Consider the following 15054-nt stretch of genomic DNA (forward strand, 5'->3'; position numbering starts at 1 on the left):
GGTTCCCGCCAGGGTCAGAATTTCAGTTTTTGGACCGCCAGCCTGTTGGCGGGTTGGCCGCCGCTTTAACACCGACCGCCAGGGTCAGAATGACCCCCAGAGTGTTGTAACATAGAGTGTAGTGGTGTACAGAGGCGTGGTGTAGAGTGGATTGCCACAGAGTGGAGTGGCTTTACTGGAATAGCATATAGTGGAGTGGCATACAATTGAGCGGTGTAGAGTGGAGTGGCATATGGTAAATTAGTGTAGAGCCAAGTGGCATTGAGTGGTCTGGCATCCAATGGAATAGTGTAGTGTGGTATAGCATAGAGTTTAGTGGCAGACACTGGAGTGGTGTAGAGTGGAGTGGCATATAGTGGAATACTGTAGAGTTGACTGGCATACACTAGAGTAGTATAGGGTGGTATATCACAGAGTGGACCAGCATACACCAGAGTACCATATAATGGAGTGTCTTAGACTAGAGTGGCATACAGTGGAGTCTGGAAGAGTGAAGTAGAATTCAGTTGAGTGGGTCAAAGTGAACCAGTGTACAATGAAGTTCCATATAATGGAATAGTGCATGGTGGAGTGGCGTAGAGTGCATGACATACAGTCAAAAATCATAGACTAAAATGGCATACAGTGCAGTGGCATTGAGTGTAATGGCATATAGTGGGGTAGCATACAGTGGAGTGGTGTACAGTGTGGTGGCTCGCACTGGACTGGCTGACAGTTCAGTGGGATAGCATGACATAGGATAGAGTGGAGTGTGTAGAGTGGAGTTGCAAACAGTAGAATAGCACAGAGTAGATTGGCATAGAGTAGAGTAGTGTACATTGGAGTGGTGCAGAGTGTAGTGGCATTCAATGGAGTGGCATACAGTTGAATAGCATAGAGCGGAGTGTTATAGAATGGCTTGGCATACAGTGGAGTGGCATAGACCAGAGTAGTGTACAATGGAGTGGCTTATAGTGATATAGGGGGTCATTACAACCCTGGCGGACGGTGTTAAAGCGGCGGTAAAATACTGCAAACAGGCCGGAGGAAAAAAAAGGGAATTATGACCGTGGCGGAAACCGCCAACATAGACAGCCACTATAACACTCCGACCTCCACGGCGGTACAGACAAGCAGCGCGGCGGTCACCGCCAACAGACAGGCGGAAGACAAAGTACCACCCACAGTATTACAACAGGCCAATCCGCCATCTTTTTCGGGGCGGATTCACCGTGGATAAAAACACGACGTAAACAGACATTTCAATGGGAAAACGCTCACCTGAACAAACTCCACGAGAAAGGAGGGCACCATGGAGCCGGAACTCCAAATACTCCCTGCGCTTGTCTTCCTGCTCCTCTACGAACATCAGCAACAGCGTCGCCGAAGACAACGGTGAGTACTGCACCTACGACATAGGGGAGGGGGGAGGCAAAAGTCACGGACACACACATGCAACACCCCCACCCCCAACCCGACCCTCACCCACTACAACACACACACCAATGTATTTTCGAACATCACAGTAACAACCCCCAACCCCCCCGGAAGAATGCTAAGACAAAAGGAAATGAGTTCAACCATTGTAATGCATCAAAAAACAGTTTGCTCATATATACATCAATATATACACATTCCAAATATCTACATCATGAATAGTAGTACAGCTATGCACTTTTCAATGTCCGTGGACCACTGGGCCCAAAATGCATGGGCGAGGCCCACTCACGATACCTGTCCTGGAACGGAGAGAACACTGCAGGGGCATCAGATAGAAATACAACAGGCACCACAGGGGGAAGGGAAGTGGGGCTCCTCAGCCGGATGACTGCACTACGCCAGATCCACGAGGGTGCTCCATGCCCATTGATGTATCCTGGGGAGTGCAAAGCCACAATCTCACAAGTCTCTACAGTGGGTGTTGCCCACTGCTGTATCCTGGGGAGTGCAAAGCCACAGTCTCACAAGACTCTACAGTGGGTGGTTTGCCCACTGCTGTATCCTGGGGAGTGCAAAGCCACAGTCTCACAAGTATCTACAGTGGGTGGGTTGCCCACTGTACCATCCTGGGGAGCGCAAAGCCAAAGTCTCTCAAGTGGATGCATGTCTCCACTGGTTCTGGAGGGGGACTGTTGCGTCACTGCCCCTGCCGCTCATGGGCTAGCGGTGCTTGAGTTGGCGGTGCTTGCCCTGTTCAGCGGTGCTTGCCATGGCGGTCTGTGCCCTGTTCAGCGGTGCTTGCCATGGCGGTCTTTGCCCTGTTCAGCGGTGCTTGCCTTTGCTGTCTCTGACCTGTTCAGCGGTGCTTGCCATGGCGGTCTTTGCCCTGTTCAGCGGTGCTTGCCTTTGCTGTCTCTGACCTGTTCAGCTGTGCTAGCCCTGTTCAGCGGTGCTTGCCATGACGGTCTTTGCCCTGTTCAGCGGTGCTAGACTTTGCTGTCTCTGACCTGTTCAGCGGTGCTTGCCATGGCGGTCTTTGCTCTGTTCAGCGGTGCTTGACTTTGCTGTCTCTGACCTGTGCTGCCGTGTGTGCCATGGCGGTCCCTCATTGCCCAGCGGGGTTGTGGCTGCGGGGCCCTCCTGGGCACTGACTCTGGCGGTGGTCTCCTGACCAGTGACGATAGTGCTGCCCTCCTGGGCACTGACTCTGGCAGTGGTCTCCTGACCAGTGACGATAGTGCTGCCCTCCTGGGCACTGACTCCGGCGGTGGCCTCCTGACCAGTGACGATAGTGCTGCCCTCCTGGGCACTGACTCTGGCAGTGGTCTCCTGACCAGTGACGATAGTGCTGCCCTCCTGGGCACTGACTCCGGCGGTGGTCTCCTGACCAGTGACGATGGGGCTGGCGGTGGCATCTTGGGCAGCGGGGAGGATGGCGGCCTTCTCCGCCGTGCTGCTCTTCCCAGACTTTGGAGACTTCTTCTGCCCCTTCACCACCTTGGGAGGAGACGCAGCTGACTCAACACTCCCCCCGGGACCCTTGTGGGCGGCTTTGCTGGCAAGTGTCTTCCCCCTCTCCCGTCGGGCACAGTCCAACTTCTGGTGCTTCACAGGGGGTGGACTGTCAGTGCTTTGGCTCCGTGTCACACTGACTGCCCTGGTGCCCGGTGCACTCCACATACCTCGAACATTCACCACTGGGAGCGGAATCTTTTTGGCTGAGGTGCTACTACGGGACCTATGAATTGGAGAGGGGGGGTGATAGGACAGAGGTCAAGGTTGCTCAGGAAAAGTTTCTGACGAACACTGGGACGGGTAGCTGGAGGGGGTCTGGGAGTGGAGGAAGAGGAGGTGGTTGTAGGAGGTGTAACTTTGGGTGATTTGGGTGCAGGTGCATGTTCTGGAGGTTTTCGTGAGGTGGATGGATGTTGGGTGTGTGTGTGCCCGCGTTTGTGTACTTTGGGAGGAGTCGTCACAGACACACTGGGAGAGGACACAGGGGACGTGTAAATGGTAGTGGGGGTGGTGAGTGCAGGTGAGTGGGGTGTGGTGCTGGGTGTTCTGGTGCGAGTCCTAGTGGCTGTTGTGGTAGTGCATGCAGGTGAGAGTTTAGGCGAGACTGGGAAGGAGGAGGGAGACGACGAGGAGGGGGACACAGTGGAGGCAGTGGATGTTGCTGTGTCTGTATGTAGGTGATGCTTGTGTGAGTGCCTGTGGGATGTGTGGTGCCTATGTTTGCCTGAGCTGCACTTGTGTGGTGAGGTGTGTGTAGGCTGGTCTGATGGTGTGCCTGGGATAGGCTGGGGTATAGAGGATTGGGTCTGGGTGGAGGAAGTTGGAGGGGGGAGGCTAGACACAGGGACAATGGCTGCCATCAGTGCTGAGGCCAGAGATTGCAGGGTTCGATGATGGGCAGCCTGACCAGAATGAATGCCCTCCAAGAATGCATTGATGTGTTGCAACTCCCTTTCTACACCCTGGATGGCATTCACAATGGTAGACTGCCCAACAGTGAGTGACCTGAGGAGGTCAATGGCCTCCTCACTGAGGGCAGCAGCGGTGACAAGGGCAGGGGCTGAGGTGCCTGGGGCGAAGGTGATGCCCACCCTCCTGGATGAGCGGGCACGGGCCGAAGGCTGAGGGGCTGCTGGGAGGGCGGTGCTGGTAGGGGAGGTGGCGGCTGTACCTGTAGAAGTGGGGGGCACAGATGGTGCCGTCACAACAAGGGAGCTCCCATCGGAGGAAGAGTCCGTGTCGCTGTTTGCTGATCCGCTGACCGCCATGAAGCTCCCCTCGCCCTCCGTCCCACTGGTGTATTTGGAGTCCGTGGTGTGGCCGTCCATGGCCATGTGGGACGCAGCCCCCTCGTGCTCCGGTGCCCCTGTACCTCCGCCTGATGATGCTGATGCACAAAAGAACAGGGAGACCACAAAAAGGGGTGGGGAAACAGAAGAAAGACAGGTTGGATGCATGGCTTACCGCTACCGTTGACGGACAATACAGACACAGCAGCCCCATGCACTACGCTGTGCTCTTGGCTTCTACAGATGCAGTTCCTGGGATATGGCCTACTTGCCTAGGAGTGTCATCTGCCCACATAGATTACACAGGGGCATGTATACCTGTTTTTGGCACTCTACAGAGGTGGGGTGGAGTGGCATATCGCCTGCATTATGGAGGGGCCTAGCCTACGGAACTCGCCCTGGCCTGGGGAAACCCACAGCCCTCCTCCCCCACCCAGACCCTTCCACTGCGCGCAAAGTCATGAAATTGTGACTGTACTCACCCCCTTGTGTCTGCTGTGATGCCCTCATGCGCCCATCCAACTCAGGGTAGGCCACAGCCAGGATCTGGAACATCAGGAGGGTCATAGTGCGACGGGCACCCCTCCCACGTTGGGAGGCCATCCCCAGCTGAGCCTCCGCCATCTTCTTGCTCCAGCGGCGAATGTCCTCCCATCTTTTACGGCAATGAGTGCTCCGTCTCTGGTGGACCCCCAGGGTCCGGACTTCCTTGGCGATGGCACGCCAAATATCCTTCTTCTGGTGGGCGCTGACCTACATGAAATGTACAGGGGAAGAAGAGAAGACATTAACAACTGCACCGTCGAAGTGAGTGGCCCACATCCCTACCCTTGCCATGTGGCACATGCATTCATAGTCCTTCATGCTCACATTACTCTGCCCCCTTCCTACTTACATCCAGCCCTCTCCAACCAGGCATAGCCCATACAACTTGCAAACCTATGTACTCACCTGTTGGTCTGGAGGACCGTAGAGTAGTGTGTACTGGGGGAGGACCCCGTCTACGAGCTTCTCCAACTCCTGTGCAGTGAAGGCAGGGGACCTTTCCCCAGACGCACGTGCCATTGTCTCTTCCAGACCGAGGTCACAGCAGCACTTGCAGTGTAGGTCCTCTCCTGTCGAAGATCAGGTATCGAGTTATTGCACAGATAGAAAATGGCGATCACGTCCGCGGGGGTGACGTCCGCGGCGGTGCGTATCATCACCGCCGGCGCACTTCGTCATTGGCTCCTGGGACCCATAGGGTCCAATGTTAACCAATGCAGCATTGCGCCGCGGTCTTCGACCGCCTACTGCGACGGTGTACAACGCCAGCGCAGTTACCTCACATCCCATTGTCCCACTTTCGAGGTCAGGCAGCCGCCATTTCAGGGACCCACATGGCTTCATTTACAACTGCGTCACACATACCTAGGCCTGGACTCAACACACATACAGGAAGATTTTTGTATTTTGTGTCGTGTTCTGTGTAGCTGTGGGTACATATCTCAGAACTGGTTGACTCTGTGGTCGCTGTTGTCCTTCCTAGGCACCGTCAGCTGGGACATGTGAGGAGATGGCGGAATCCTCCGGTGTACCGACCGCTGGTGGACCTGTTGACAATGGAGGAGCAACATTTAATCATCACCTACAGGTTTGACCGTGCCACAATCCAGGAACTGTGTACCCAGGTGGAGCCAGATCTGATGTCACCAATCTGCCATCCCACAGGTATCCCCCCTCAAGTGCAGGTGTTGTCAGTACTCCATTTCCTAGCAAGTGGGTCATTTCAGACAACAGTGGCCATGGCATCAGGGATGTCCCATCCTATGTTTTCTAACGTATTGTCCAGAGTGTTGTCTGCCCTGCTGAAACACGTGAGGGGCTACATTGTTTTCCCTCAGGTGGAGGATTTGGCTACAGTGAAAGGTGACTTCTATGCCCTGGGACACATCCCCAACATCATAGGTGCCATTGATGGGACCCATGTGGCTTTGGTCCACCCCACAGGAGTGAACAGGTGTACAGGAACCGTAAGAGTTATCATTCGATGAATGTACAGATGGTATGTTTGGCAGACCAGTACATCTCCCAGGTAAATGCTATGCTCCCTGGCTCAGTGCATGATGCCTACATCCTGCGGAATAGCAGCATCCCTTATGTGATGGGTCAACTCCAGAGGCACCGAGTGTGGCTATTAGGGGACTCTGGTTACCCCATCTTGTCATGGCTATTGACCCCAGTGAGGAATCCCAGTGATCGAACGGACCTTCGGCCTCCTGAAGGCCAGGTTCAGGTGCCTCCATATGACAGGTGGTGCCCTATTGTACTCACCAACGAAGGTGTGCCAGATCATCATTGCCTGCTCAATGCTTCACAATGTTGCTTTGCGACGCCAGGTGCCTTTTCTGCAGGAGGATGGTCCAGATGATGGAGCCTGTGGACAGTGATAAGGAGGAAGCAGAGGAAGAAGACATTGATAACAGGGACTGTGTCATACAGCAATATTTCCAGTGACACACAGGTGAGATACATTTCTTTACTACTACATTTACTTTCCCACTTCTACCTCTATCCTGTCTGTCATTTTCAAGCAGTATTTGCTAACTGAGTGGTACATTTCCATTACGGTTTCACAGGTGTGGTTACCAACGTGTGTCATTTGCTTGCATCCTTCATGGACTTGTGATGTGTGACATAGGTATGTTGACATTACATTTTCGAACGGATTTGGCCATTCTCATGGTTAATACACATTTTCATAATCACAGACTGACTCCAGATTGTTTTGTGGTTCAAGGGCGTTTATTGAAGTGCTAATTATTGGAGGGGGTGGCAAAATGGTGATGGGTGATGGTGGAGGAATGTCCATGGCAGAGTCCAGTCTATTAGTCTCACAGGTGCACTGCCCATATGGGCATAGGAAGTGGAGCTGGAACAGTTCCAATCTGGACAGGGTTACAAAGTGGGACAGTGGGATGACAATCAGGGTGGTCTCATTTCCTGGCGGGGGTCTTGCCATGTTGCTCTGTCCTGTTCCTGGATCTCAGGGACCGCTTGCGGGGTGGTTCTCCGTCTGCAGGGGGTGGGGTGCTGGCGTGGTGGTCCTGCGGTGGGGCGTCCTGTCCACTAGCGCCGGCGGAGGTGGTGGGCAGTTCATCGTCCAGGCTAGTGTCAGGTGCCCCTTGGAGTGCCTCGGTGTCCCTCATGGTCTTCTGTATGTCCTTCAGCACCCCTACGATGGTGCCCAGTGCGGAGCTGATGGTTCTGAGCTCCTCCCTGAACCCCAAATACAGTTCGTCCTGCATGCGCTGGGTCTCCTGAAACTTGGCCAGGACCGTCACCATCGTCTCCTGGGAGTGGGGGTATGCTCCCATGATGGAGGAGAGGGCCTCGTGGAGAGTGGGTTCCCTTGGCCTGTCCGCCCCCTGTCGCACAGCAGCCCTCCCAGTTCCCCTGTGTTCCTGGGCCTCCGTCCCCTGGACTGTGTGCCCACTACCACTGCCCCCAGGTCCCTGTTGTTGTTGGGGTGGTGGGTTATCCTGGGTTCCCTGTAGTGGTAGACACACAGCTGATTGACGTGTCCTGGGTACGGAGGTATGGGCACACTGGGTGGGTGCTGTGCTGGTGTTACCAGATGGTGGAAGGTCAGTGTTGGGCTGTGCCTGTGCGAGGGGAACCGACTGTCCCGAGACCCACAATGGTCCGGGTTGGTCATCTGGATCCAGTTGCCCAGAGCTGCTGTCATCACTGTGGGCCTCTTCTGTGGGTGGGGTAGAGATGTCTGGACCCTCCTGTCTGGTGACGTTAGGTAGTGGTCCTGCAGGGGTATAAAAGCATGATTATTGCATGTGTGTGTCTCATGGTGTGCAATGGGTGGGTGAGCGTGTACCCCAGTGCTAGCATTCCTGTGTGTGGGCTTGTGTGATGATGGTTAGGGGTGTTATGTGCAGTGGGCATGCTTTAGTGATGGGTGTCCATGCTTTGTTGTGTCATGCAGGGCTTGTTTTGGGATGGGTGGTTTGTGTAATTAGTACATTAGTGAGGAGTTTGAGTGATAGGGGAGGGGGTGAGGGTGGGGGTGTGTGATAGCATGCAGGTAGGGTGGGGGATATGATAGTTAAGATTAGACTTACCAGTGTCCATTCCTCCACCGACTCCTCCGAGGCCCTCTGGATGCATAATGGTCAAGACTTGCTCCTCCCATGTTGTTAGTTGTGGGGGAGGAGGTGGGGGTCCGCCGCCAGTCCCCTGTACCGCGATGTTGTGCCTGGAGACCACGGAACGCACCTTTCCCCGTAGGTTGTTCCACCTCTTCCTGATGTCCTCCCGATTTCTTGGGTGCTGTCCCACTGCGTTGACCCTGTCGACTATTCTTCGCCATAGCTCCATCTTCCTAGCTATAGAGGTGTGCTGCACCTGTGAGCCAAATAGCTGTGGCTCTACCCATACGATTTCCTCCACCATGACCCTGAGCTCCTCCTCTGAAAACCTAGGGTGTCTTTGGCGTGCCATGGGGTAGTGTAGGTGATGTGTGGGTGGTGTATGTGGTGATGAGTGTGGTGATGTGTAGTGGTGTGTGGTGTTTTGTGCGTGGATGTTGTGTGGGTGATGGTGTTGTGTGCCTCTGTGTGGTGGGGTTGTCTATTGCTGTGCTCCCTCTGTCGCCTTCATCTCTAATTTTTGGTCGTAGGGGTTTGTGGGTGTGTGTTTTATATTGTGTTGGGTGTGTGGGAGTGGTGTTTGTATGTGTATCAGGTGTGTGTATTTGGAATTGTCCAATGTGGCGGTGTTTTGGAGATGTGTGTGTATTTTGAGCACAGCGGTGTGTACCGCCAATGGAATACCGCATTTGAAAGACCGCTGCGTGGATTCATGGGTCGTGATAGCATGGGCGTGTTTCTGTTGGCGTGACGGTGCAGGATTTTTTTTCGCCAGTTTATCACTGGCCTTCGGTGTGGTGGACTTGTGTGGGTGTCTGAATTTCGGCGGATTCCAAGATGTGGGTCATAATAGCTGTGGTGGTTTTCCGCGGCGGTGTATTGGTGGTCTTCTGCATGGCGATAAGCGGCTTTTACCGCCAATGTTGTAATGACCCCCATAGTGTAGATTGGAGTAGCATAGAGTAGAGTGGCACACAGTGGAGTGGCATAGACTGGACTGCCATACAGTGGACTGTAAGTGGAATAGAGTATATTTGTGTACAGTGGAATAGCATACAGTGGAGAGGTGTATAGTGGAGTGGCTACAGTAGAGTGGCATAAACTGGAGGGGTGTACAGTGGAATAGCGTAGAGTGGAGTGGCAAAGACTGGAGTGGCATACACTAGGGTGGCATAGAATGGAGTACTGTATAGTGGAGATGAATATAGTATAATATTGCACAGTGGACTGGCGTAGAGTGGACTGGCATATAGTGAAATACTGTAGTGTTTAGTGGCATGCATTGGACTGGGGTAGAATGGAATAGCATATACTGGAGTAGCGTAGAGAATATTTGCATACAGTGGAATAGCGTACAGTAGAGGGGGTATAATGCTGTGGCATACAGTAGAATAGTGTGAAGTGGCATAGAATATAGTGGAATAGCGTAGAGTGGAGTGGTGTACAGTGAAGTTGCAGTGCAGTGACACACAGGACAGTGATCTTAACTGGAGTACATTGGAATGAGGTAGAGTAAAATAGCATAAAGTGGAGTGTTGTAGAGTGGAGTAACTTACAGTGGAGTGGCATTCAGTTGAATAGTATAGAGTGGACTGACATTCAGTTGAATAGTGCCCAATGGATAGGCATAGAGTGAAGTGGTATACAGTAAAGAAACATAGCGTGGAGTAACGTACAGTGGAGTGGCATACATTGAAGTTGTGTACACCAGAATAGAGTGCAGTGGAGTGTGGTAGAGTGGAATAGCATATAGTTGTGGAGTTGCATACAGTGGAATAGCATATAGAGTGAATTGGCATAAACTGTATTAGTTGACAGTGGAGTAGTATAGAGTGAAATAGCATAGATCAAAGTGGGGTTGAGTGGCATACAGTGTAGTAGCATACAGCGGAGTGGAATAGAGTGGCATGGGATATGGAGGAGTTGGGTACAGTAAAAATTGCATACAGTGAAGTTGAGTACCGTTTAGTTGCATGCAGTGGAATAACATAGAGTGGAATGGTGTAGAGTGGAGTGGCATGGATTGGAGTTGCTTACAGTGGAATAGCATAGACTGGAGTCATGCAGAGTGAAGTGGAATATAACAGAATAGCATAGAGTGGAACTGCATAGAGTGCAGTGGCATACAGTGAAGTATCATAGAATGGGGTGGTATAGAGTGAAGTGGCATACAGATGTACATCAAATGTGTCAGTATGTCAATGTGGTGTGCAGGTTAATGCAAGACAGAGATTATCATTGCCGTGCATTTCTCCAGATTTTCCAAGCAATGCTGGGCCAATCATGGGGTCTCTGAAGAGCAATGGGGGCGGCCTTGTGGGGGTATGTACCAGTAGTGGGGAGGGACACACTTCTTACACTAGATCCAAAAGATCAAAATGTATATGCACCCATGAAATCTGTTTTACTTGCCAAGTTTGGGCTGAATCCTGAGAAGTACCTTCAGAGGTCCAGGGACAGCACCAAACTCTCCACACAAACTTGGGTAGACTGTTTTGATTTCTCCGATAAGGCACTGAATGGATGGGTGTGGGGCAGCAAAGTAAATGATTACACAGGATTATATAATTTGATTCTGAGAGAGAATATGCTTAGTATTTATTTTACAGAGTTTCGCCAGCACTTAGTAGACAGTAAGCTGACTGATCCTAGGAAGCTTGCTGAGGAGGTGGACCTCTGGGTTAGCACCACAGTGTCCAAGAAGGTACCTGAAGGGACACAGGTGGTCAGTGTTCCCAACAGAAGAAAGAGGGGGAGAAAAACTTAAAAATAAGGAATTCTCAAAAAAGGCGCCCAAAACCATTCCCAGGGGGCTGGTGGTATCCAGTACCAGCCTGAGTCTGTGAAGAGGCCAGGATTCTTTGATAAGAAGAAAGGGAAGTTCATCCCCAAATGCTTAGAGTGCTTCAAGCATGGACACTATAAGGGTAACTCCCAATGTCCCACGAGGGCACAGCCCCCCACTGGAGGGTAGACACCCAGGTTGGCTACTGTAGCACCTGGGGGGAGAGTCCCAGTTAGCTTTGGGGAGCAGATAGAGGTGTCACTAGTCTCCCTGGGAGATAATGAAATGGTGCTGAAAGCCCACATGCCTGCCAGTACTTCCAAGTATAGGCAGTGGATCACCATTGGCAAAGGGTGGAGGCTCAGCACATTTGGGCCAAGACAAGACCTTTGCCAGGCTTGTCACCCACTTCCATTGGCCTAGAATGTGGGTAGCCTCAGATAACTTCTGTACAGTCTGCCCCACCTGTCAGGCTAGTGGGAAGACATGGAAAAGGCTTAAGGCCCCCCCGATCCCACTCCCTGTCATTGGCACCCCCTTTGAAAGGGTGGGCATCGACGTCATTGGTCTGTTGGACCCCCAAACCACCTTAGGCAACAGGTTTATCCTGGTTTTGGTGGACCATGCCACCCGCTATCCAGAGGCAATCCCTCTAAGGACAGTGACTGCACCAGTGGTGACAAGAGCTCTGATGGCAGTATTTACCCATGTTGGGTTCCCAAAGGCGGCTGTGTCTGACAGAGGCACAAACTGCATGTCAGCATAGGTGGGATGAGTGTGGGGTAACCTATCGGTTTACCACCCCTTACCATCCTCAATCCAATGGGCTTGTTGAGAGATTCAACAAGACCCTAAAAGGCATGATCACTGGCCATGAGGCGTAAGTGGGACGTCCTCTTGCCATGCCTTCTCTTTGCTTATAGGGAGGTGCCCCAGAAAGGGGTGGGGTTCAGCCCTTTTGAACTTCTCTATGGTCACCATGTCAGGGGACCACTAAGCATAGTAAAAGAGGGATGGGAGAAAGCTCCCAAGAAAACCCCCAAGATGTGGTCAGTTACATGCTGGCCCTCTGCAACCAGACACAGTGCTTCTAGAAGCAGGCCAAGAGCAACCTCGAGGCCAGTCAAGAGGTGATGAAGGAGTGATGTGACCGGAAGGCCACTCTGGTTGAATTCTCACCTGGCGACAAAGTATAGGTGATGGAGCCAGTAGAGCCTAGAGCTCTCCAAGAATGCTTGACTGGCCCTAGACACCCCCTAAGGGTTCTCCACCACAGCAGACTGAAGCCTCATTTTGAGAGGTCTGAGGTCAGTATGCTCCTTGTGTCAGAAGAGGGCATGGAAGAGGAGAGTGACCCTCTCCCCAACCTCCTCTCTGCCAAAAAAAGGCGATGGGCAGTGAAGGGTGTTAATCTCTCTGACTCCCTGACTCTAGATCAGAGGGGAGACTGCTACAAGTTGTTCGAGCAGTTCTCTTCCCTGTTCTCCCTCACTCCTGGACTTGCACGCTTGTGTGTCCATGACATTGACACAGGAGGCAGTCCACCTGTAAAGTTTACAAGATGCTGGCTCTTAGGGTCATAGAGAAGTCCTGCAGTCCCTGGTCCAACCCAGTGGTGTTGGTTCCCAAGGCTGATACTCCCGATTGCAAGCAAGAGCTTAGGTTCTGCATAGACTACCGGGGTCTCAACTCTGTCACGAAGACATATGCTCACCCCATCCCCAGAGCTGATGAGCTTGTAGACAGGCTCGGCTCTGCCAAGTTCCTTAGTATCTTTGACCTCACGTCAGGGTACTGGCAAATTGACGTGACTAAAGGGGCTCAAGAGAGATTTGCTTACTCTACTCCTGAGGGCCATTACCAGTTCAGAGTAATGCCCTTTGGATTGAAAAATGCCCCTCTACCTTCCAACGGTTGGTTAACGGGGTTCTAGCTGGCAAGGATGCCTTCTGCGCAGCTCACCTAGATGACATAGCCGTCTATAGTTCCAGTTGGGAGGAACACCCGTTCCACCTCAAGAGGGTGCTTCAGGCCCTGCAACAGGCAGGCCTGACCATCAAGCCCAGTAAGTGCCAGATTGGGCAGGGTTGCGAGGTGTACATGGGATACCTAGTATGTGGGGGTAAGGTGCAGCCCCTCCAGGCCAAGATTGAAACTATCAAGGCCTGGCAACCACCTTGAACCCAAACTGAGATGAGGGCCTTCTTGGGTCTCACTGGTTACTACTGTAGGTTCATCAGCAGCTATGGAACCATTGGGTCACCCTTGACAGTACTCACATCCAAAAAGCAAACTAGGTTGGGGAACTGGAGAGAGGCTTGTCAGAAAGCCTTTGACTCCCTGAAGGAAGCCATGTGCACGGCCCGTGCTCAAGGCCCCTGACCACCACCAGGAATTTATTGTGCTGAAAGACGCTTCAGAGCATGGCATAGGGGCAGCTATAGCACAGCTAATTGAGGAGGGCCAAGACCAACCAGTAGTCTCTATTAGCAGGAAACTATTACCACAGGAACAGAGGTGGAGTGCTATTAAGAGAGAAGCAATTGCTGTGGTCTGGGTGCTGAAGAGGCTGAGACCATAACTGTTTGGGACTCACTTTCCGGGTTCAGACAGACCACAGGCCCCTCAGATGGCTCATGCAGATGAGGGGTGAGAATCCTAAACTCTTGGTTTAGGTGGTCCATTTCCCTTCAGGGGATGGACTTTACGGTGGAGCATCGTCCGGGGATTGACCACGCCAATGCTGATGGTCTCTCCAGAGACTTCTGCCTTAGCGATGGGAGCTCCCACGAGGTTGGGTAGCTATCCCCACTTTCAGCAGGGGGGACACATGTTAGACCTGACAGCCTTAGGGTGGTCACCCCTAAATTGCCTGCCTCCCTCCACTATTTGGACTCTGTTTTTGCTGGTTTTAGGACTCTGCGCACTTTACTACTGCTAACCAGTGCTAAAGTACATATGCTCTCTCCCTTAAAACATGTGACATTGGTTCATACCCAGTTGGCTTATTTAATCTACTTTTAAGACCCCAATAAAGTGCACTACATGTGCCCAGGGCCTCTAGATTTAATGTCACTAGTGGGCCTACAGCAATGACTGTGTCACCCACATAAGTAGCCTCTTAACCTAGCCTCATGCCTGCCATTGCAAGGCTTGTGTGTGCAGTTTCAGTACCACTTCAACTTGGCATTTAAATGTACTTGCAAGCCTTAAACTCCCCTTTTTCTACATATAGGTCACCCCTAAGGTAGGCCCTTGGTAACCCATAGGTCAGTGTGCTATGCAGCTGAAAGGCATGTGCCTGTGCAGTTTATATGTCCTGGTAGTGTAAAACTCCTAGATTTGTTTTTACAATACTGTGAGGCCTGCTCCTTTCATAGGATAACATTAGGGCAACCCTCATACACTGTTTGAGTGGAAGATTCTGATCTGAAAGGAGTAACAAGGTCATATTTAGAATGGTGAGAATGGTAATACAAAATCCTGCTGACTGGTAAAGTTGGTTTTGATATTACTATTTTATTACTATAAATATTGCAATTTTAGAAATGCCCTGGCAGACAGGATGGAACTGAAAGGGGACATTGTACACTTCTAAGCCACTCTTTGAAGTCTCCCCCACTTCAAATCCACATGTGGGTATTTAAGCAGGGTCTCTGACCCTACCAACTCAGACTCTTCCTGGAGAAGAAACCCTGAACCTCTAGACAGGTTGCAGGTTCAGGTCCAGAAGTGTCTGAGTTGGTGGGGTCAGGGACCCAGTTTATTTACCCAAAAGTGCCCTTGAAGTAGTGGAGATTTCAAAGAGTGGTTTTAAAGTGCACAAGGTCCCCTTTTAGTACAGTTCTGTTTGCCAGGTTCCCAGTAGGGGGTTTAGCAGTCCATTATGTGAGAGCAGGCCACT

The sequence above is a fragment of the Pleurodeles waltl genome, chromosome 4_1 (assembly GCF_031143425.1).
Source record: "Pleurodeles waltl isolate 20211129_DDA chromosome 4_1, aPleWal1.hap1.20221129, whole genome shotgun sequence".
Taxonomy (NCBI): domain Eukaryota; kingdom Metazoa; phylum Chordata; class Amphibia; order Caudata; family Salamandridae; genus Pleurodeles; species Pleurodeles waltl.